Source organism: Diospyros lotus, chromosome 4 (genome assembly GCF_014633365.1).
Source record: "Diospyros lotus cultivar Yz01 chromosome 4, ASM1463336v1, whole genome shotgun sequence".
Classification (NCBI taxonomy): domain Eukaryota; kingdom Viridiplantae; phylum Streptophyta; class Magnoliopsida; order Ericales; family Ebenaceae; genus Diospyros; species Diospyros lotus.
In genome coordinates, this window is record NC_068341.1 from 20732991 (window position 1) to 20757781 (window position 24791).

Below are 24791 nucleotides of genomic sequence, written 5' to 3' on the forward strand. Positions count from 1 at the left end.
CTCCTAGACCCAAGTCATCTAGTGGCCCCGAAGCCTCCTCAGGCCACTCAGAGATAGCCATCGGGGTGCTTCACCCTGAAGACATCTCCAGGCCCTCTGGCCTCTTTTATGCATTCCCTAGAAGAATCATCTGTGGGTCCCACTAAGCTTGTTTATAAATATACGCCTCTTTTAATGCAAATGGATCTTTTGGCTGACTAATTTCTCTCTTGGCTTTCTCGAGCCTTTTGGCCATCATGTTGTCTCTCTCTACGGCCCATCCAAGAAACTACGTACCCCTCCCTTCAGGACACAAAACTTATACATGCCACATACATCTTACATTAGACATTCATACACTCACTTTAGATATTTCTCTCAAACTGTTTTCTGACTTAGGCATCATATGTAACACCCCTTCTCCTAGAACTGCCCGAGAAGAGGTGCTACGGGGAAACAAAATAAAACTAACTGATAAACTGAAATCTGATACCATAACTAAACATCTCAATCAACTGAAATAAAAACTCCGAGTCATATAAACTGGAAACCATAAACTCTGTCTAAGGGAAAATCCCTTAACTGAAAGATGAAACAATCCTAAACTGACAAAACACTATAAACTAACAAAACACCCAGACATCTTTGATCTTGAGCGGCTCCACATACACACACTATAAATCACTACTGCTAGGCCCCATATCTGGTATTGCCCCGTTAGAACCTGGAAGGGTGAAGAGTACATGGTGAGCTACAAAGCTTAGCAAGTGATAAGCTAGAAAGAATACTGAAGTTGAATCGAAGAATATCGATATTGATAAATACTTACTGAACTTGTATTGAGTATAATCACTGTTCGTTTGCATTCATAAAAATGACTAAATGTAGGTATGCAACTTTGGCTCATAGGCCCACATAATCTGATAAAACATACTTAACTGATTTGAATCTTGTAAACAGAAAAAAAACTATAAGCACACACTGTTGGCAAAGCCCCTAGCCCCCTGGTCGTCACCAGGCGAGCAACTCATAAACAGAGTTGTAACTGAAACTGATACTAGTGGGATCCCCGCAGACTAAGCCACCTAGCGCGCATAATGCAATGCTTATATAAATGCTGACACACGATATGTAGTGCTCCATATAAAGTCATGCTCGATACTCATACTAAGATGTATGCACATAATCTCACGAAATAATGTTGAACATCTCATAATAAACACTAAACATGTAATCTCATCTTCAATATATTGGAATACAAAGATTCTATGAATTATGTATTATGGTATGGGTATGATTAACTTGTTATATTTTGGCATAAAATTTAATATTTGGAGGTATTGAATATCTTTATTTGAATAAAACTTGAATTAAAACATCACTGGAAGTTCACTTGGATTTCTGGAAAAGCCATCTAGATATTAGGGAGGATATCTGGATATGAGGAAAGACATCCGGATAGGAAGAAGGCTCATCCGGATACGCCGACCCTCAAATAGGAAGCTATTCAGATATGCTGGGATATATTTAGATAGAAACTTGGACATCCGGATACGATTCTGGACATCGAGATATCTCACAAGGCACTCGGATATATATATCAGGAGACTTATTTGAATATAAAATTCAAGTTTGGAGAGAGGCATTCGAATACGGAAAGAGACATCCAGATATGCTAGACCTATCCAGATAGAAGAAAGGGCATCCGGATAGGAGCTATCCGGATGTGCGAAGAACCATCCGAATATCATACGCAAGGAACTTGGAACTCATCCAGATATGGGAAGACCCATTTAGATATCTGCAATTAAATTTGATGAACATGAACGCTAACAGAGACTGAAATCTGAAACAAAACTTAATGATTCTACACCGTTATGAATAAAATCTTGGGAAAACGAATCTCAATCGATATTGAATAACTTTAAGGATGATTAAAAGATAATATTTGATTGAATTGCTATAAAGATCATGCATATATGAGAACTTGCCTTTAAAAGAAATAAAAGGAGGAAGGAACTTGCAACTGAAAAGGAAGAAGAAATAATAGGACTTGCACTCTAAATGGGAAAAGGAGTAATAGAACTCACAATCCAAAATAGAGAAGGAGTATCAGAACTTGTAATCCAAAATGGATAAGGAGTAATAGAACTTGCAATCCAAAATAGATAAGGATTAATAGAACTTGCTCATAACTTCACTATTATACGCATATATATATACGTGTCTTCTTACTGATATAAATCAGAAAACTACAATGAAGAACTAGAATAATCTGAAAATGAAACTAATATGAACCTATAATGGAAGGGATTACAGGGAAGATACTTGCCTCGATAAATCTTGATTGACTCACACGATCTCAACCAGAAATCTTTTATGCAAAGCAACTTCTGCAACTCACAGACTTCTTGGGTCTCTGCTCCTCACGCAGCGTGAAGAAAACTATGGCTTATGTGCCTTTATATAGAGAAAGAAATAACCTTAGAAGCCCATCTCCTTCTCCTTTTATAATTTGGAGTCCTTATTCTTAATTAACTTGGAATCCTCCTCCTACTGCAACTTGGGGACTTTCAATCCAAATCCATCTCACGCATGGATTCTCACTCTCCCTTAAATACATAATCTCACTTAATTAATAATAATACAAAAATTATTATTAAAACTCTCAAATAATAATAAAACTCTAGAATTACCTTCATGCCCTTACATTTAATTTCCACATAATAAATGTCATTAAATGCTATTTAAATACTATTATCTCAATTAAAAATTACTAGATTGCCACCTTGGCAAATTCTTTTAACTCTAAAATTAAATAGAATTAAATGTTATTCTTTTTCCTTAAAAATCTCTAGATTGCCACATTAAATAATTAATTAACAAAATCTCTTAATCAAATATTTCAATAATTAATTAAATAATTCCTGAATAAATACAGGATCCTTTAACAGGTCATTACAATTTCTCCCATCCTTAAAAGAATTTGGTCCTCCAAATTCGTACCTAGTTACTCAAATAATGAGGGGTAAAGACTCCTCATCTCTTCTTCTAATTTCTACGTCGCCTCTTCTGACAAGTGTCGCTGCCATTGCACTTTTTACAAGAGGAATTGACCGATTCCTCAAACTCTTTTCCTTTCGCTGTAAATACTGATAGGCATATCTTCATAAGACACGTCTTCCCTAACTTCAAGATTCTGAAAATCAATCACATGCTGAGGATCTGGCACATACTTTCTCAATATCGAAACATGAAACACGTTATGAACATAGGACAACTGAGGTGGCAAAGCTAACTCATATGCCAAAGTCCCTATCCGTCTCAAAATTTCAAACATACTAATGTAACGGGGATTAAACTTCCATGTTACGCCAAATCTTCGCACACCTTTAATAGGCATGACTCTAACCAAACATGGTCGCCTATCTTAAACTCGGGGTCTCATCATCACTTATCTGCATAGCTCTTCTGTCTGTCTTGGGTTGTTTTCATTCTAGTTTTGATCACTCGGATCTTTTATGTCGTCTGTTCCACGATTTTTGGACCTAATAAAGCCCTGTCTCCAATCTCTTCCCAACATATCGACGATCGACATGGTCGCCCATACAAAGCCTCATATGGTGACATTCCAATATTTGAATGGAAACTATTATTATAGGAAAATTCCATCAAAGGTAGATGCTCATCCCAACTACCTTGGAAATCTAGAACACAAGCCCTCAACATGTATTCAAGAGTCCTGATAGTCCTTTCTGACTGACCATCTGTCTGTGGATGAAATGCACTACTAAACTTTAACTGAGATACCAATGTCTCATGCAAAGCTCCCCAAAAATGAGAAGTAAAATGAGGATCTCGATCTGATACAATGCTGGATGGAACACAATGTAACTTCACGATCTCCTAATATAAATTCTGGCAAATCTATTCAATGGATAAGTCTTCTTAATAGGCAAAAAATGGGTTGATTTAGTCAAACAGTCAACAATCACCCATATAACATCATTGCCTCTAGCCGTCCTAGGCAAACCCATTACAAAATCCATAGGAACATTATCCCATTTCCACTCCAGAATAAGAAATAAACCTGCGGGTTTCTGATGTTCTGCTTTAGCTTGTTGAGATACTAAACACTGTAAAAGATATTTAGCTACATCTTTCTTCATACCACTCCACCAATACTGTCGCTTTAGGTCGTGGTACATTTTCGCAACACTTGGATGAATAGTGTAACGATTATTATGGGCTTCATTCAAAATTTCTTGCTTAAAATTTCCATCATCAGGTATACAAATACGTCCTCGAAATAAGAGTATTCCATCACTCCGTATAGTATATCCCAAAGGAGAAAGTTTCTCGATATCTGCTAAAATCTGTGCCAACTTCTCATCTTTTGATTGCTGGTTCTTGAGTAAATCAAATAACTTGGGTTATATCCTCATGTAAGCATAACTCACAACTGATCTGTCTTCTGGGACTGAAATAGATAAAACACTTAATTGCTCCAATAACTTTCATTCTTGAACCATCATTGTAGCCATAGAAGCTCCTCGTCTACTCAAGGCATCAGCTACTATATTAATTCTTCTTGGATGATATAGAATCTCACAGTCGAAGTCTTTAAATAACTCGACCCAATGTCTTTGCCTCATGTTCAATTCTTTTTGTGATAGAAGATAATGTAAACTCTTATGATCTGTATAAATCTCAATCTTCTCACCATATAAATAGTGTCGCCATATCTTCAATGCAAATACTACCGTTGCTAACTCTAAATCATGAGTGGGGTAATTTACATCATGTTTCTTCAATTGTCTAGATGCATAAGCATTAACTCGACCCTTTTGCATCAATACGCAACCCAAACCTGAATAGGATGCATCACTATAAATGGAATATTTCTCTCCACTTCTTGGTATGGCTAAAACTGGTGCAGTAGTCAACTTTTGCTTCAATTCTTGGAAAGGACGTTCACACGCGTCATTCCATTCAAACTTCTCTCTTTTCTTGTTAGCTTAGTCATAAGGGAAGATAAACAAGAAAATCCCTTAATGAATTACCTATAATAGCCTACAAGACTTAGAAAACTACGTATCTCTATCACTGTCGTCGGCCTCGGCCAACCCATAACTACTTTAGTCTTGTCTGGATCCACTAAAACACCATCTCCATACACCACATGGCCTAGAAATCCAATCTAAGTGAGCCAAAACTCACACTTGCTAAACTTGGCATATAATTGCTCTTCCCTAAGCCTCTGTAGTACCAAAGTAAGATGCTCTGTATGTTCTTCTACCTTAGGTGAGTAACTAGAATATTATCTATGAAGACAATAATGAAGTAATCTAGGTACTCACGTAGAACTCGATTCATTAATTCCATGAAAACAACTAGAGCATTCATTAACCCAAATGGCATCACCACAAACTCATAGTATCCATAGCCAGTCCTGAAAGCAATTTTCCAGATATCATCATCTCTGACTCGCACCTGATCTTAAGTCTATCTTTGAGAACACCTTAGCTTTTCATAACTAATTTAATATATAAGTCATCCACTAGAGGTAAAGGATACTTGTTCTTCACTGTCACCTGATTCAACTGGCAATAATCTATGCATAACCTTAAAGATCCATCTCTCTTCCTCATGAACCATTCTGGTGCGCCCCATAAGGATGAACTGGGTTGGATAAAACCCTTATCATGTACTTCACATCCATCACGCATCAGCTTCTCTACTTTCATTACTGAGATCATAGGAATCGTAGCCATAGGCTTGACTCCTCTATATATCTGAATCGGCTGTCGAGGTAGATCAAAGTCAATAATCTTCCGTCGACGGTTAACTCTTGCATAATGTCGTGACAACCAATCCATGCCAAGGATCAATTCAAAATCCCTAACATCAAGAATTTCTAAGTCTCTCAAATAGCTTCTTATCATGTACTTTGATCTCGTAATTCTCAAACATTTCTCTTGATAGTGTATTCTGGCTGAACGAACTACTGTGGCATAATCCACACTCTGAGCTCCTCTAAAAGTGTGGCAAATATCAACATGCAATCCTCTTTGAAATTTAGCAGCCTTCTTTGCTCTAGTGGACACCAACTCTGAGGCCTATCTAGTGAAGGTTGTAAACTCTGCCTCATATTGGGCTACTGTCTTGATACCTTACACCAACTCATCTATCTTAAAAAACTTTCCGGTCCTTGACCCATGCTAGGCAATAAGCGTCATTGAATACTTGCTGAAATTCGACCCATGTGGGTTCTTGACCCCTGGCTAGCGATCTTCCACCATCTCTCAGCATCACCTTTGCATAAAAATGTGCTAAGTCACACTCGACGATCGTCAGTACAATTGATAGTATCCAATTCTCAACCGCTGCTACATCTATGCCTCCATGGAATGGTGATGATCGGAAGGCCATGAAATCCTTTAATCTCTGACTCCCTATATCTATTTCCACAACTAGAGCTGTTGGAGCGGCTGGCTTATTGCCTCTACTATCTCCTACTTCTTGGGGAACTTGTGATTCCCTTACCTGATTAGTAACTAGGGTATCTATCACCCTCATCAATCTTGCTAACATACCTTGCATCTCGGCCATTCCTTGCCGTAGATCACTATTAGACTCCTCTGGCGAGCCAGGCATGAATACTGGAACTTCAACTAGAATAGAAGCAACATGATTGCGAGTATGGGGTCGTTCACCTCTATTACTCATCTTTCTACATCACCATTTAGGGTTAGAATACTATAAATTGGGCCAACTTATCTAACTGACGGACACAAGTCTTAACTCTACCCAACATCCTATGTGTGTACGGGAGACTCCTCAAAACACCGCTCTGATACCAATACTGTAACACCCCCTCTCCTAGAACTGCTTGAGAAGAAGTGCTACGGGGAAACAAAATAAAACTAACTGATAAACTGAAATCTGATACCATAACTGAACTTCTCAATCAACTGAAATAAAAACTTTGAGTCATATAAACTAGAAAACATAAACTTTGTCTAAGGGAAAATCCCTCAACTAAAAGATGAAACAATTCTTGTAACACCCAAGATTTTTATAAGAGTGATCTCTTTTAAAGAAGAATACGATGGGTTCAGGATTCAAGAAGGAATAGGTAGATTTCGGGCAAAATATAAGGCATTTTAGGAAATTTTGGGCAAAAGTGTAATTTCTCAAAAATAATTGGAGATCATTTCGGAGCCAAGAATGGTACCCAAAAGTGAAGGAGTATTGTAAGAGTTATTGGAAATGGAAGAATAGCATTTTGAAGGCCAAAAGTGGGATTCTCAAAGTTATGAGGGGTAAAGGTGTAATTTATGAAAAATGTGGGCCAAAATGATAAAAGCCAAAACTTAGCCATCATGAAGCTATCAAAATATCAGCAATTGGCCAATCCCAAATGGCCAAGTGTCTCTCCAAATGGAACAATCTAATTGGCTATAAATTCTATAAAAGCCTAAACCCAACCAAAAACAAATCATGAAAATTTGAGGCAAAGTTGGGCCATGTGAGAGAATTGAGGGTGCAAAATCTGTTCTTGAGAAATAAGGGGAGATTTTGCAAAATAAACGATGTAGATCAGTAAGGAAACAAAGGAAATACGAGTCTCGGTGGGAAATCTGTGAGTCGTCAAAATCTGAGCCTGAATCGCTGAAAAACAGCAAGGTAAGTTTCATTTAATTTTATAATCTTGTAGAGGGAAGAAAGAGGGAGGTGTAGGAACAAACGGGGGTCAAATCGGAGTTAAAACAAAGGAGAAAAGCCCAAAAAATCAAGCTGTAGCGCACCTGCACCGGAGAAGACACGGCGTGTGTAACACACGCGCCACCTACTGCTGTGAGTGGGGGCGCGTGGAGCCACTTTGGGAGGCACGTACGGGACCTTCTTAACCTAAAATTTTGTACACTTATACCTTTATTTATTCCCCACAAGCCTATGTAAAAATATTTAACTTTGGTTTTACAAAATCTTGTGTTTTATGCAGAACAACGTAACCGACAACCGTGAATAGTATCAAGTCAGGTAACTTTGGTGGGTGATTCCTCCTCTTTAAACTCTTGGATCTCTTACATGTTATACTTTCATTTGGTTGGTTACATATCATTTAATACCATTGGTTCGCTTTTTTATTACACTTGGACATACATCACTAAATTCATGGCTAGTGGCATTGAGATGGGTTACATCATGTACGTGGTCTTGGACCACACCATCCCAAGTTAGGGAATGGCTATGGCTTTGTAATAATATGATGGCCCGCGGGGGTGATTGCAATGCCCTGGCATCACTACCATCGAGTTACTTCACGACATACTACATAATGCATTTGCACGCATCTCCAATACTGAGTTATCCACTTAGATATCACTATCTAACTTAGGTGTTTTATAGCCCTGGAACATTCCACATTCCAGGTGTAGTAAGTGTTTCAGGTACTCGGGAGCAAGCGAAGACAAAGAGGAAATGCCTACTTAATATTTCTCTTATTTTTTTACGTTCAAATAAATCAAGTTGTAGTAATCAAACTACTAAATGACCATTTAAATCTACTACCAATTTTTTTTCCGAATGTCTTGTGAAGTCAACTATTTATATAGAGATACTAATAATTGAAGTGTGGTAAGCTTTTAAGCAAATTCGGGGGGTATATTTATGTTCTTGTTCCAAAGAAAACAATTTACACAGAACCATGTGTATTAACTACCATTTTGTCCTTAATTTTGGAAGTTCATATTTACGACAATATCATGTACGTATTACCTCATTTATTCAAGTCCTTTAAAGAATATCCTTGAAATCACCACCTATGAAAGACTCATGGTTCATAAGGTTATATGTGGGACACTTACATGTCAACCACCTAATAAATAAACATGTTCTCTCAGAAAGTAAAACCCTTTTTCGTGATGTCATTCCGACTACTTGAATACGTAAAACATGGAATCACAAGAAAGACCAAGGCACAGGCTTTAACGTTTGCTTCTTGAAGGTTGCTAGCTTATATCTCATGTTTGTCAAATACCTTCCTAACGCGCTTCCCTTGAGTTGAAATTAAAAAACATTTAAATACCATAAGGAAGTGGGAAAAACGTTAATGAGTTAATTAACGCCTCATATATTTAAATTCTGAAACTAATGCGTTAAAATCGATCCTGAAATTTACGAGGCGTTACAATCCTAAACTGACCAAACACTATAAACTAACAAAACACCTAGACATCTTTGATCTTGAGCGGCTCCACGTACACACACTATAGACCACTCCTGCTAGGCCTCACATTTGGTACTCCCCCACTAGAACCTAGAAGGGTGAAGAGTACAAGGTGAGCTACAAAGCTCAGCAAGTAATAAGCTGGAAAGAATACTGAAGCTGAATCGAAGAATATCGATACTGGTAAATACTTACTGAACTTGTATTGGGTATAATCACTGTCTGTTTGCATTCATAAAAATGTAATGCACATAAACTGTAAACTAAATGCAGGTATGCAACTTTGGCTCATAGGACCACATAATCTGATAAAACATACCTGACTGATCTGAATCCTGTAAACAGAAAAAAAACTATAAGCACACACTGTGGGCAAAGCCCTTAGCCCTATGGTCATCACCAAGTGAGCAACTCATAAACAGAGTTGTAACTAAAACTAATATTGGTGGGATTCCCACGAGCTAAGCCGCCTGGCGCGCATTATGCAATGCTCATATAAATGATGGCACACGATATGTAGTGCTCCATATAAAATAATGCTCAATGCTCATACCAAGATGTATGCACATAATCTCACGAAATAATGCTAAACATCTCATAATAAACACTAAACATGTAATCTCATCTTCAATATATTAGAATACAAAGATTCTATGAATTATGTATTATGGTATGGGCATGATTAACTTGTTATATTTTGGCATAAAATTCAATATTTGGAGGTATTAAATATATTTATTTGAATAAAACTTGAATTAAAACATCATTGAAAGTTCACTTGGATTTCTGGAAAAGCCATCTGGATATTAGGGAAGATATCCGGATATGAGGAAAGACATCCGAATAGGAAGAATGCTCATTCGGATACGTTGGCCCTCAAATAGGAAGCTATTCAGATATGCTGGGATATATTCAGATAGAAACTAGGACATTCGGATATGATTTTGGACATCCAGATATCTCACAAGGCACTCGGATATATATATTAGGAGACTCATTTGAATATAAAATTCAAGTTTGGAGAGAGGCATCCGAATACGGAAGGAGACATCCGGATATGCTAGACCTATCCGGATAGAAGAAAGGGCATCCGGATATGATTTATCCGGATGTGCGAAGAACCATCTGGATATCATACGCAAGGAACTTGGAACTCATCCAGATATGGGAAGACCCATTTAGATATCTGCAATTAAATTTGACGAACATGAACGCTAACAGAGACTGAAATCTGAAACAAGACTTAATGATTCTACACCGTTATGAATAAAATCTTGGGAAAAGAAATCTCAATCGATATGAAATAACTTTAAGGATGATTCAAAGATAATATTTGATTGAATTGCTATAAAGATCATGCATATATGAGAACTTGCCTTTAAAAGAAATAAAATGAGGAAGAAACTTGCAACTCAAAAGGAAGAAGAAATAATAGGACTTGCACTCCAAATGGGAAAAGGAGTAATAGAACTCACAATCCAAAATTGAGAAGGAGTAACAGAACTTGCAATCCAAAATGGATAAGGAGTAATAGAACTTGCAATCCAAAATAGATAAGGATTAATAGAACTTGCTCATAACTTCATTGTTATACGCATATATATATATGTCTCTTCTTACTGATATAAATCTAAAAACTACAATGAAGAACTGGAATAATCTAAAAACAAAACTAATATGAACCTATAATGGAAGGGATTATAGGGAAGATACTTGCCTCGATAAATCTTGATCGACTCACATGATCTCAACTAGAAATCTCCTATGCAAAGCAACTTCTACAACTCACAAACTTCTTAGGTCTCTGCTCCTCACGTAGCGTGAAGAAAACTATGGCTTATGTGCCTTTATATAGAGAAAGAAATAGCCTTAGAAGCCCATCTCCTTCTCCTTTTATAATTTGGAGTCCTTATTCTTAATTAACTTGGAATCCTTCTCCTACTACAACTAAGGGTGTAACGACCCATCAGAGGGTTTAATATTTATTTAGCATTGATTAATTTATTTAATTAATTTTCAGTTTAAGATTTTGCTAGTTAATTATTTAATATAACAATTGAGATTTTATTTGAGAAAATAGTATTTAAATAGCACTTGATTCTTATTAATTTGTGAGAATTGAATATAAGGGTATCATAGTCTTTTAAAGATTTGTTGATTAGAATTAGATTATTTAATTAAAAGTTATTATGTTGGAAGAATCCCTAGGAGAAGAGGGATTAAATTATAGTCTCCTAATTACAAAAGGAGTATGAGTTATGGGATTTAGGGTTGTATTTTCTACTTATATATATATATATATATAAGCCTTTAGAGTCTAGCATGAAGTCACGCCGTGAAGAACAAAAGAATAGAAATTGAAGAAGCCTAGAGTTCATTCAAGTTTCATCCGTTTTGGTTTTCATCGGTCGATTGATCAAATCAAAGACAAGTTCTTCTCCTTATAAACTTTTCTTACGAGAGCATGAGTAGCAATCAAACTCAATTTTTGTAGGATTTACATTAAGTTCCAGATCAGTTTTTCAACCAAATAAAGAGTTATATATATATACATGAATGACAGTAAGTGGAATCAAGTTGTGTGATAGTTTTATCATTGATTCTTCAAGTTGTCCTTGTAAAGCTTTCTTTTAGGATCCAATTAAGCCCTTGATATCAGTTTTCTTGGTAATCCATTGTTGATTTTCAATTTCATTTGGTTACAGTCAATTGTATAATTATACATACATATATATAAGCGTAACAGTGTGCATGATCAGATTCATTCGTTGGATTTTTATCTATGATTCTTCAAGCTTTAATCCGTTGTTCATTCATATGATTGGTTCTTACCAATTGGGACTTGGTTTCCCAAGATTTCATTCGGAATGGTGTTGTTATTAAGTTTTGAATTAAATCCATGGCGTCTCTGTCCGTGTTTCATTTCTGGGCTTGGAAGATGAAGGTATTCGGATACTAGTATTCAGTATTCGGATACCCAGCATTCCAGAAAGTTTTTGTTCTATTTCGGGCCAATTTTGACCTTGATAGAGCCCGAATCTTGAAACATTCAAAACACGAAAGTTGTAGGTCTTCCTCTTGTCTTTCCATAGCAATCTGAATCATCTCAATCAGAGTTCATAAGAGAGTTTTTGCCAAAATACGAAAGGGTATCAATCTGTCCACTTAGCATTCCAGAAAGCTTTTGTTCTCTTGCAGGACAATTTTGACCTTGATAGAGCCTGAATCTCGTAAAACGCAAAACATGAAAGTTGTATATCTTCCTCTTGTATTTCAATAGCAATTTGAACTAGATCAATCTGAGTTCAGAACAAAGAGTTATGGCCAAAATACGAAAGGGATCAATCTGTCCCGAATTTTGTGTTTTCTTAAAGTTGTCTCTTTTAGTCTGAAAGCCTTTATCCCAGACTATCCAAATAACCCTTGAGAGTATCTGTATGCCCTTTTTTCTAGTATCTGGATGGGTTTTCTCAGAATTTCAAGTAGGCTTCCAGAAAGTCCAATTCAAGTTTAATTTCGATAAAATAGTCAATACACCTATTGAATTTAAATGCCAGATTATATCGAGTTAATCATGCCCATGCCATAATACATAGTTCATAGAATCTTTGTATTCTAATACATTGAAGATTAGATTACATGTTTAGTATTTATTATGACATGGTCAGCATTACTTGTGAGATTATGTGCATATACTCTTGGTATGAGCATTTGGCACGATTTTATATTGTGCGCCAACATATCACTACAAAAAAAGGGGTTTTAACGAGGGGAAAACTAGTGGTTAAAAGTTGGTTTCTCGTCGTTAAAGAGTTTTAACGACGGAAAAAATCCCGTCGTCACCCGTCGTTAAAACTTTCGTCGTTAATAGTATTAATGATAGAAAAAAAAGTACTGTCGTTAATATAAGTAATGAGGGGCAAAAGTCCCGTCATTAAAAACAATAATAACGATAGAATATTTCTGTCGCTATAACAATGTGTGTGGTTGTTGAAAATAATATTAACGATGGATATTTTTGTTGTTATTACAATATTTACCGATCACTAAACATAATATCAACGATGGATATTCCCATCGTTATTACAATATTTACTGGTCACTAAACATAATATCAATGATGAATATTTTTGTTGTTATATCTATATTTATTTCTCATTATGACTATTTTTACTATTATATAAAAATTTATTTTGTACCAATTAATTTTGGCAAAAGAGATACTAATAATAAAAATGTGATTCTCAATTAATTTAGTAAAAACAAGATATATGCAAAATATGATCATTGACATTAATTATGTACTAATTACAATCATCTTAAGAACTTCCATATGTCCACAATCATAAAAATGAAAAAAAAAAAAAACTATGGATTTCATATTATCCTAATCTCTCCCTATAATCAAAATAAAAAAATTGTTACAAGTGTCATTAGAATCCATGTATTATAATCGCAACCAATACCAAGTGTTCCCTGCTCGACTTGTATCTTCAAGTACCTACAAATTGCGAAGAGAAAAAATCATATTACTCATCATATTCTAGAATAGCAGTACTAAATTTCTAATACTATCTTTACTCAATAAACTCCATTAAAACATGAATACATTAATCCAATGATTAACACTATCTCTACTCAATAATCAATATTATTAGTAATTAATTAAATTCACCATTAATCTCTTGTAGGAGGTTTAAGAATGTAATACCTATTTAATAAAAAATTGTCGAAAAACTTCCATATGGTCTAGCTTTGAACATTGTCCTACAAAAATTTAAATCATTCAGTAAAAGAAAAAAAAACTTTGGGATCAAAGGTAATCATGTATCTAAAAATAGTCTTACATTATAAAGTAAAGAAAAGAATAAATAAATCCCTACATGAAGTGAATAGAACTCATATGAAAAAAGGCACACAGCCAAGGAAACGTGCAAACAAATGTATCAATGACTTCAAAAGCACCTTAGCACTTAATCATGTTCTAGCGCCATAATCAATTTAAGAACTCGTAAGACGTTTGTGGTGAAATGATTATGTAAGTGATTGTTCTGTTAACTAACTTAATATCAATAACATGAGAAACGGACATAAGAATTTAATGGTGATTATTTAGTTAGCAAAATGTATGCAACTTTCAAACAGCAGGGGAAGTGGAGGAACTACAGTATAACAACACACAAGACATAAAGCCAGTTCTCAGTTTACACAATGTTGAAATGGATGCACTTCTAGAAGTAATTGGGTCCATATACTCCTTAATAAAGCCAATAATTGGGTCCATATATAATAAAGCCAGATCTCCAACGACCAGATTTCTATAACTCCTTAACTGGGTCCATATATTCTTGTGTAACAAAGTAATTAGTGAAACACATTTTCCTTGCCAAAGTAATATATATCAACATGTTAATACAAACATTATCCAAAAGAAATACCTTAGCTTGAATGTATTTCTCCTTTTGGTGAAAAGCTTCTTTCAGATTCAGTTTTGTAACTGATAATAAAGCATTTGATTCATTTTTCTTGCTTTAACATTTTTTATACCACAAGAAATAGAGAAATACCTTAGCTTGAATGTATTTCTCCTTTTGTCCTTGAGCTACTTTTGGCTAGCTCAAACTATTTGTTGAAAGAATCTCACAATCGGTTTTTCAGACAAGATAATCAACAATTGAAAGTATTTGTTGAAAGAACACAATTTATCAAAAACCACTCACTCCCATATAGCCAACATCTGTATACATGAAAAAGATGTAATTTGGCCTGTGATATCACATTTAAATAAAATATTCTTTTCCAAAATCCTTGTCAAGTAGCATTCCTACTGCAAGTGTTGTCCAGTGACAACAAATAAATAACATCAACTCACAATGTGTTATAAAATTACCACAACAATGCTTTTAATTGACCCAGATGGCCTCTTTAGATTCCTCAAAGATACAGCCAAGGAACACCAACCTTGAGGAGTCATTCATGTTCATAGTTCTCAGACAAGTTATTCAAGTGATGGGGTGAGCCAATACCGCAAAGTATTACATAGACTCTTCTCAATATATTAAGTATATGCATTAGACGCTTGATATCTTCATGTATACAAGATGTTCAATTGGGCACGCTACTAGGTAATGTCTAATTGTTTAGAAATTTTCTACAAAGAACCATCCACAAAGCTCCCACAATGTAGATAAAAAACTTAGAATCACTATGTAAACACCAATCCCAAAGTCCTTGAGTAGTAAATTTTATATAAATTTGAGAATAATGCAATCCTAATATTTGATAGATTTGTCGATTAACTTAAAACAAATAGAAGGTGTCCTTTTTGCACTTGCTCACCACGGTACTTTTAACTCACCCATTTAATTTAACCAGTAATGCAAGATGCCTAAATATAGAACTCACCTTGTTGAGAAGCAACTTGAGTGCTTGTCACTGGCTTCTTGGTTGAAGCCCTACCATACGATTGTCTTTCAGCAGGCCTGATAACAGATAGTAGGGAGATCATACATGCATGCATGTGTGAAACAAAGACACCAGCCATTTTAGGACATTGAAAACCTGAATAGAAATTCAGACGCATCAACATCAAATATAATTATGATACATCATGAGTAATACATCCAAGAAAGAAATAAATTAACACCTCTTTCTAGAAGCTTCATTTGCAGCTGTACCCTTTGCATCTTTCAAACTGGACTCACCCTTCTGTTTCTTAAGCATAGCTTAAGAAACCTAATCAGTATGTTCATTTGGTTTGTCTTTATCATCTGGTCCTTTACAACAGGATGACATCAGATTATCTAATTTCAGATATAAATGATTATTAAACCAAACCTCATATTCTCGAAGTAGTCACAATCTACATTGAAATTACTTGAAGATCTGCCCACATTGATTCTAATTGGTTGAAGGTAGAATTGGATCACTCAATTACATGCAAAAATTAAAAATAAAGAAATACAAAAAATTTAATTGGTCTAATAATGACCTTGAAATTGAACTAATCCACTCAATTAAATCAATGACAAATTCAAACTGACATAACAGTAAAAGATTTAATTCCTATCTAATTTTTAATTTGAGAAATTACCCAATGATTCAATTTATAAGATCTACTAAAACTTGGTTTCAGGGCTTCCTTATGTTGAGATAGAAGGAAGCCCTGAAACCAAGTTCTACTTGCATAAGAATACATACTATGAAAGATGGCGCATCAATCCAAAACAGTAACTTTAAAGGCAAACTTGAGAGTTTAAGTCCTTTGTTATGAAAGAAGAGTTAATTTTTCTATTTGCATAAGAATACATATACATATTAAATTTGGTTTGGCTGGCATTTTTTCAAATTGGATGCCCTGTCATGGAAGGCCAGTGGCAGGGTTTTAAGTTTTGCTGACAGAAGGTTTGGTACCTACCAACTATTTGGACAACAAAAACCATGAGATTCCCTGAGTTGAAAGAGAGGGTTCAAATATTGTTAAATGTGGCAGCTGAGTTCAACCTTCTCTCAGATTGGATGACCTGTCATGTTGCAAGGAGGGGTGGAATGGAAGTGGCCCCTTCTGTAACGACCTATTAGAGGGCCCAGTATTTATTTAGGAATGATTTAATTAATTGTTGAAGTATTTGATTAAGAGATTTTGTCAATTAATTATTTAATGTAGCAATTTAGAGATTTTGAAGGAAAATAATGGCATTTATTTCTTTTTAATTTTGGAGTTAAAGAAATTTGCCAAGGTGGCAATTTAGATTTTTAATTGAGAGAATAGTATTTAAATAGCATTTAAATAGAATTTATTTTGTGAAAATTAAATGCAAGGGCATGAAGGTAATTTTGGAGTTTTATTATTATTTGAGAGTTTTAATAATAATTTTTGTATTATTATTAATTAAGTGAGATTATGTATTTAAAGGAGAATGAGAATCCATGTATGAGATGGATTTGGATTGAGAGTTTCCTAGTTAGATTGGGAGAGGGATTTCAAGTTATAAAAGAAAAGAGATCTAGGACTTTATGTCTATATATAGAGCCCATTAGCTTAGCTTTTCCTCACGCCATGTGAAGAACAGAAAGGCCAAGAGATAGCAGAGGCTTGCTAGAGTCTTCAGGATTGCTCTAGGGTTCGATCAAAGAGTTCTATCAGGCAAGTATTCTTCTTGTTATTCCTTCCATTACAGGTTCATATAAGTTTTAATTTCAGATTATTCCAGTTCTTCGTTGTAGTTTTCAGATTTATATCAGTAAGCAGAGGCATATATATATATATGCGTATAACAGTGAAGTTATGAGTAAGTTTTATTACTCCTTATCCATTTTGGATTGCCAGTTCTATTACTCCTTATCCATTTTGGATTGCCAGTTCTATTAATCTTTATCCATTTTGGATTGCAAGTTTTATTAATCCTTATCCACTTTGGATTGCAAGTTTTATTAATCCTTATCCACTTTGGATTGCAAGTTGTATTAATCCTCATCCATTTTGGATTGCAAGTTCTATTAATCCTCATCTATTTTGGATTGCAAGTTCTATTAATCCTTATCCATTTTGGATTGGAAGTTTTATTAATCCTCATCCATTTTGGATTGCAAGTTCTATTAATCCTTATCCATTTTGGGATTGCAAGTTCTATTACTCTAAGTTCTAATATCCAAATACCTTGTATCGTATCCGGATGTATCTAAAGTTCTTCAAATATGATATCCGGATGGTTTGTTTATACATCTAGAAAGGTCAAGATAATATCCGGATGTCTCGCCTGATATCCGGATGCCTCCCTCAAAAGTTGAATTTTTCATTCGAATAGTCCCCAGTTATATCCGAATGCATCAGTGAGATATCCGAATGCATCAGTGAGATATCCGGATGTCCTAGTTCATATCCGAATACATCCCAGCATATCCAAATAGCTTCTGCTTTGAATGTCAGTGTATCTGGATGAGCCTTCTTCATATTCGGATGTCTTTCATCATATCCGGATATCCTTCCTAATATCCGGATGACTTTTCCAGAAATCCAATTTAGCTTTCAGTGAGTCCTAATTCAAGTTTAATTCAATTAATGTATTCAATACCTTCCAACATTGAATTCATAAGCCAGAAGATGACAAGTTAATCATACCCATACCCTAAATCATAATTCGTTGAATCTTTGTATTCCAATATATAGATGAAGATCATATCATGTTCAGCATTATTTATTTATGACATGAACAACATTATTTGGTGAGATTATGTGCATACATTTTGGTATGAGCATTGAGCATGACTTTATATGGAGCACTACATATTGTGTGCTAGCATTTATGTGAGCATTGCATTGCATTATGCGCGCCAGGCGGCTTGTCCGCGGGGATCCCATCAGTTTTAGTTTCAACTCAGTTTATGAGTTGCTCGCCTGGTGACGACCAGGGGGCTAGGGGCTTTACCCACAGTATGTGCTTACAGTTTTTTTCTGTTTACAGGATTCAGATCAGTCAGGTATGTTTTATCAAATTATGTGGGCCTATGAGTCAAAGTTGCATACTTGCATCTAGTTTACAGTTTATGTGCATTACATTTTTATGAATGCAATCAGACAGTGATAATTCAATACAAGTTCAGTGAGTTATTTATCAGTATCGATATTCTTCGATTCAGCTTCAGTATTCTTTCCAGCTTATTACTTGCTGAGCTTTTGTAGCTCACCTTGTACTCTTCACCCCTCCAGGTTCTAGTAGGGGAGTATCAGATGTGGGGCCTAGCAGCAGTGTTCAGTAGTGTGTATACGTGGAGCCGTTCAAGATAAAAGATGTCTAGGAGTCCGTTGAGTTTTATAGTATTTCCTCAGTTTAGATCTATTTTATATTTCAGTTGAAAGATTATCCCTTAGACAGAGTTTATGGTTTCCAGTCTGTATTGACATGGAGCTTTTATTCCAGTTGATTGAGATGTTCAGTTATGGTATCAGATTTCAGTTTATCAGCCAGTTTATTTTATTTTTTCCCGTAGCACCTCTTCTCGGGCAGATCTAGGAGAGGGGGTGTTACACCTTCACACTACATCTCATATCAAACTTGCTATATCTCAATCAACGTATATGGGTCATTGATGATAGATTCCAGCAGGTTATATAATTTATGGCAGGACTTTGCACACGAAGGTAGGTAAACTATGTGTAACGCCCCGCTCCCACTTACGGGTATTACTCGTGAACAATCACCCGAATTGTCCACCTGCCCGGCCTTTGGCGAAGGGTGGACCATGTTTCAAGACGAAACGCCCTAGGTGGGAACTAGGCTTGTCCTTCCCTTCACTGAATCCCAGGATTCACTAGCAGAATTGGGCTTTAGCCACACCGCATTGGCTATGAAGAAAATCTCATTTAGATGCCCAATCGCCGTTTTCTCAATTTTTAATTAATTCTTTTCCATCCAAGAATTTTACCGGGCTCCATAAATCACCATTTAAATCAATCCATTGATTGATTACTAATTTTGGAGGAAAAACTCAATTTTTCAAAATTTTAGCATTTTCTCCAAAAATGCCCGAAAAATCCCTTTATTTCGAAAATTCCTCCGGGGCCTAAAATCAATTAAGAAATGGCCCAAACTCCCCAAAAATCCAAATTTTTTTAAAACAATTTGACCAGCGGGGCCCACGGCGCACCCCTGGGCCCGCTGGGCGCTGGCCGCGCAGCTAGCGGCGCGCACCCGCATGCGCGCATGGCCGCGCGCCCTCTTGCATGTGCGCACGGCCGCGCGCGCGGGCGCGGGGCTACTGCCCCCCCTGCTGCTGCAACTGCAGCACTTTCACACTTCAATACTTTTTTTTTTTTTCTTGGGCACTTAAACCCATATTTTCCAGAAATAAAAATGGATAAATATGCTTCACATTCCTTCCATTTTTGCCTTTATTTTTCCAAAATTAAGGCTTAAATCACCTCTTTGAATATTACACAACATACATCAAAATTTCCTTCCATTTCACACATGAGCTTTACACAACCTATTGTTGCTCACATAACAACCTCCAAATATACACACCACACATGATCAATACAACAAATAGGCTTTCCTATGCCACAAGGTCACAAATGAAATAGTCACATGCCTAGGCTCCTTAAAGCCATAACTTTACAACAAAATAAATAATACACCATGAGCTTCAACCACAAGCTTGCAACACATTCCCTTTTCTTCTTTTGACATAAGAACAACCTACAAGGGGAGGATAAAACCTCATGAGCTCAAAAGCTCAGTAAGGGTGCATATGCAAAGTAAATACAAGCATAACAAGTCTATGTAATGCAAATGCATGTAAGCATGGTTAGGTCATTCCATCCTCACAACCCAATATGGTTTGAGGCATTAACCTACCATTTCTTTCCCACCCCCATGGCCATTGGTCTCATGAACAAATAAAGCATGCAAAGAGATACATAAAAGTTTATGCAACCTACTTACAATGCAATGCAAGGCCACCTCCACATGAGGCCATCCCTTACCTTAACATTCTTCTTCTTGAAGCTTTAAATCCTCTTCTCAAGAGAGCTCCCCCATCCTCTTCTCCCACCTAGGATGACATTCCAACATGCCACTTACTTTGCATACAAAGCATACCAAAAATGAAGAGAAGAAAAATGGAACTTACCTTGATTCCTTCATCTCCTTCTTCTTCATCCTATCCTCCATGAGAGACTTCTTCCCATCTCTCTATCTTTCTTTCTTTTTCTCTAAACAATGGAAGACTTCTTCCTTCTTCCTTCCTTTTCCTTTCCTTTCTTTTTGGATTATTTTCTTAGTCTTGATATTTTAAATGCAAGACTTCATCTCAACCCTCTATTCTTTTCTCTTTTGGAGAGGAAATCATAGCCATACAAATAAAGCACAATCCATGTGCACTTGAGAATCTCAATCTCAACCATTTGTTTTGAGAAGATCTAATCTCCACCATTGGCTAGAAACACATCTTGGCTACAACCATATATATATACATACATGTGGCAATCCACACCAACCACAAGCTTCCATCCACCACCATTGGATCATTTTTCAAATTTCAAGACCCAATCTCATGTTGGAAATGTATGCCCTAAAGACACGTTTTGTTTAATTTATGGTAATGATGTTCCTTTTATTCAGTTTATGGCACATATATTATTTGCATTTAATTGTTGGAAAGGTGTCCATGCTATTAAGTAAGTGATTCATGTGATGGGTCGTTCTTCACAGTTAGGCATGAATCATGGGTACTTAATAAGCAAGAAAATATAACTCTTGATCTTTTGATAGAACTGGACATTCTATCATGATAAGATCATTGTGCAATAGATCCTAATGGAGGATGGCTTGCCTTAGCCAGTAAACAGTCCGTTTACTCTAATTGTACAAGCGCATTTGGAATGCGTAGAGTGGACCTGTGATAGAAGCTAATGACAAAGTACTAATTATCATGGAGCTAGTCTATCACTGCTACTACGTGGACGAGTACTCTAATACTTGAGTATTAGTTGGTGGTCTGGTGAACCTAGAGCTATATTCTTAGATTCATTGTAGGTGAGGTCTATCAAAGATCAATATCCTTTTGAGTTGGGAGTATGGTTTCTAATTAGCTAAGACAGACTAATACAAGATAGTTTCTGCGATTCACCCCCTTGTGATTGTCCAAGAATAATCGAATAATCCAGGGCCCTGGGAACGTGACTTATGAGTGTGTGCTTCTGGGTAGCTCCCAATGATAAGCAAGTACATTCGAGTAGTCACGGATTATTGGACTAGTGATCTAAGGATGGTAGAAGTCATTTAGAAAGGTGTTAGTACATTATTCCTTTCTGAATGATGGGTGTTACACAGAGGGGTATTTTCGTCATTACACTAGTAGGTCAAAGACATGGCATATGCAAAATTATTCGTGGGGTCAGTGTTACCATATGGTGATAGTTGGAACACTTAGAATGACAAAATATAGCTACTAGGTAGCAGGGATATTTTGGTCATTTTAGTAGCCGTGAATAATTTGTCTTTTGGTCCCCGGGGTAGCTCGATGTAACTCATGTATTTTTAATACATTTGGCTTGTTGGATGAATTACATTAAGAGAGAATTATTTTATTTAGAATGGTCCATTGGGCTAAAATAAAATAATAGTTCATAAGGGTTTTAATTAATTAATTGGGCTAACCCAATTAGGAAATTAATTAAAAGATTTGGCCCATTAGGGTTTGGCCCACTAGGGTTTTAACCCTAGGGTTCTCCCTATATATATCTCTCTTTAGTTGTTTTTTAATCCAAGTCGTTTTTCATTCTTCTTCACCGAAGAGAGGCCACGAGTTCGAGTCATACTCCGGAAGATCGAAAGGGGGCGTTTGTGTTCTGATGCGACGGAGCCGAAGGCTAGCAGGGCAGCCGTCGTCTCCTCCACACGAAGAAGCACCCATCGCTCCATTCCGTCCGGTAATCCGCCGAAAAAGTAAGTCTCCTAGACTCTAACCAATACGAGGATCGTTTTATTTTTAAAACGCTTCCGTTGCATGCTTTTGATCCTCGTTCATGATCCTTCATCTCATACCTTGAATTCTTTTCAAATTTCTAATTATTTAAATTGGACTAATTTGACCCATCATTTTGAGAGACATAATTCCCTCATTTTTCATTTCTATAAATCACCATATTTTCAAGCATTAATGGTGACCATTTTACTTTCTTTTCCATTTATCTTTTTCCCCAACATCATGATGGCCTTCATAAATGCTTTGAGAGACATTTATAATTTCCTTTTTAAATTATTTTAATCTCTCATTTCTTCCAAATATTTGCACATATGCACACCCACATATATTGATATGTGCCTTCCCACAAATACATAAATGTTTACATTGGCCATCCATGCCATGATCCAAGAATAAATAATCACCATTGGATCACAAATCTCACTCAAGGATTAATCCCATCCATTGGATTTATTAATTTCTCAACACTTAATAAATGGAGACCATTTTCACACATCAAGAATGAATGACATAATTCATTTCCTTTCCCCTTTAAACAAATCCCATATTTTCCAAACATTAATGGGTGACTAATTTAATTTCTTTTTGGATTTTCTTTTAATCCAACACCATCATGCCTCTCATTAAATGCTTGAAAGACTACTTATCCTTTCTTTTGCATTTATTTAAATCTCTCTATTTATCTTGGACCACATAATGCCATGTGTCACTCTAAGACACCATACTTGGCTTCCAAGATTTCATCTCAACCATCCATGTGGCATCCCCACATTTATTCACCAAATTTAGGAAAAACTAATTATTTTCTCACATAATTTAATATCCACCATTTCCTATTTTCCATAATTAAATTCCTTTATGGAATCATTCCAATTTACCAAAATTCTCATTTTATGAATTATTAATCCCTTATCTCCACATAAATAAATATTGAGATTTAATTCACTTATACATCTAATTCCATATAGGAACTATTTCCAATTTATCAAAATACCCTTTTATTGGATTTCACTATCCAAATTACCAAAATACCCCTCTCATAGGGCACGCTCAATCTCAAGGATCCAACACCTTCTCAAGGGCATTTTTGGAATTTTCTCACTTTCTTTCTCATTCTTTTAACACCTGTAACACCGGGTGTTACACTATGCAAATCATAGGCAGCACCTCTTACTCTTAGCATTACTTTAGTTCAATCAGTCTTTGTTTCGAATTATTTGCATGTTTTATTTTTAATATATATATATAAGAATTGAAAGTTCACATTATTGGGCCTTTGCATGTAGGCGAAAGGGATGGAATTATGTGCCATTTTAGTGGCAGATAGAGGCCATGCAATGGTAGTTGCATATGGCTGCATCTTTGATTGCTTGTTTAGCTCTAATGTACCCATCATCATCCTCTACTTTAACCCCCCCCCCCAAAAAAAAATAATAATAAGTAATAAATAATTTAAAAAAAACACACACACGCAAAAGCAAGGCAGAATGTGACACATTGGGCATCAATTATAACTTAACTTGCATAATCACAAACCAACTATCATTAGCGATGACAACATGCCCTAGAATTACACTTTACCAATAAAGATACATTTTGATATAATCATGTTTTTTTAGCACAATCCAAGCCTGCAACTTAAGACTTATCTTTACACACAGTGTGTCTATATATATATATATAAGATTAGGGATACAAAGAAAGATAAAATAAGGTCTCAATCAAGAAGCAAAAAAAGGAAATTCACAAAGACAGCCCTAACATGTAGCAGAAATTAAAACATAAACCCTCAAAATCAACCACAATTGTATAAACCACAAAATAATAGTTAGCTAGGGTTTCGCTACAAATACAAAGGGATGAACGATTCTAATAATTGAGTACCTCAGTATTGAAACCCTAGAATTCAACTTCAACCTTCAAAGAAACAGAACAAAAAGAAAGAAACCCATATCCGAATTGATTGAGATCCTAACAATGAACCAAAAGAAAACTTGGAAGAGCGATAGAGAAACTTACATGAAACCAAGATCGACGACGACACAAGCAACAACGATATGTAGGAGCTTCGATCGCCAACTATATGAAA

At 35.8% G+C, this 24791-nt stretch overlaps 1 long non-coding RNA gene across 2 annotated transcripts; it reads right to left on the reverse strand.

Annotated features, from left to right (window-relative positions):
- Positions 1–14920: 14920 nt before the first annotated feature.
- LOC127800325 (uncharacterized) lies at positions 14921–24783 on the reverse strand. 2 transcript variants are annotated; one of them, XR_008022765.1, is made up of 3 exons: positions 24722–24783; positions 15861–15984; positions 14921–15696 (listed from the first exon to the last, which is right to left on the reverse strand). It is a non-coding gene; the product is annotated as an uncharacterized LOC127800325 (long non-coding RNA). The 2 variants fall into 2 exon arrangements; XR_008022766.1 differs by having other exon boundaries at positions 15861–15990; positions 24722–24780.
- Between the last annotated feature and the right edge of the window lie 8 nt (positions 24784–24791).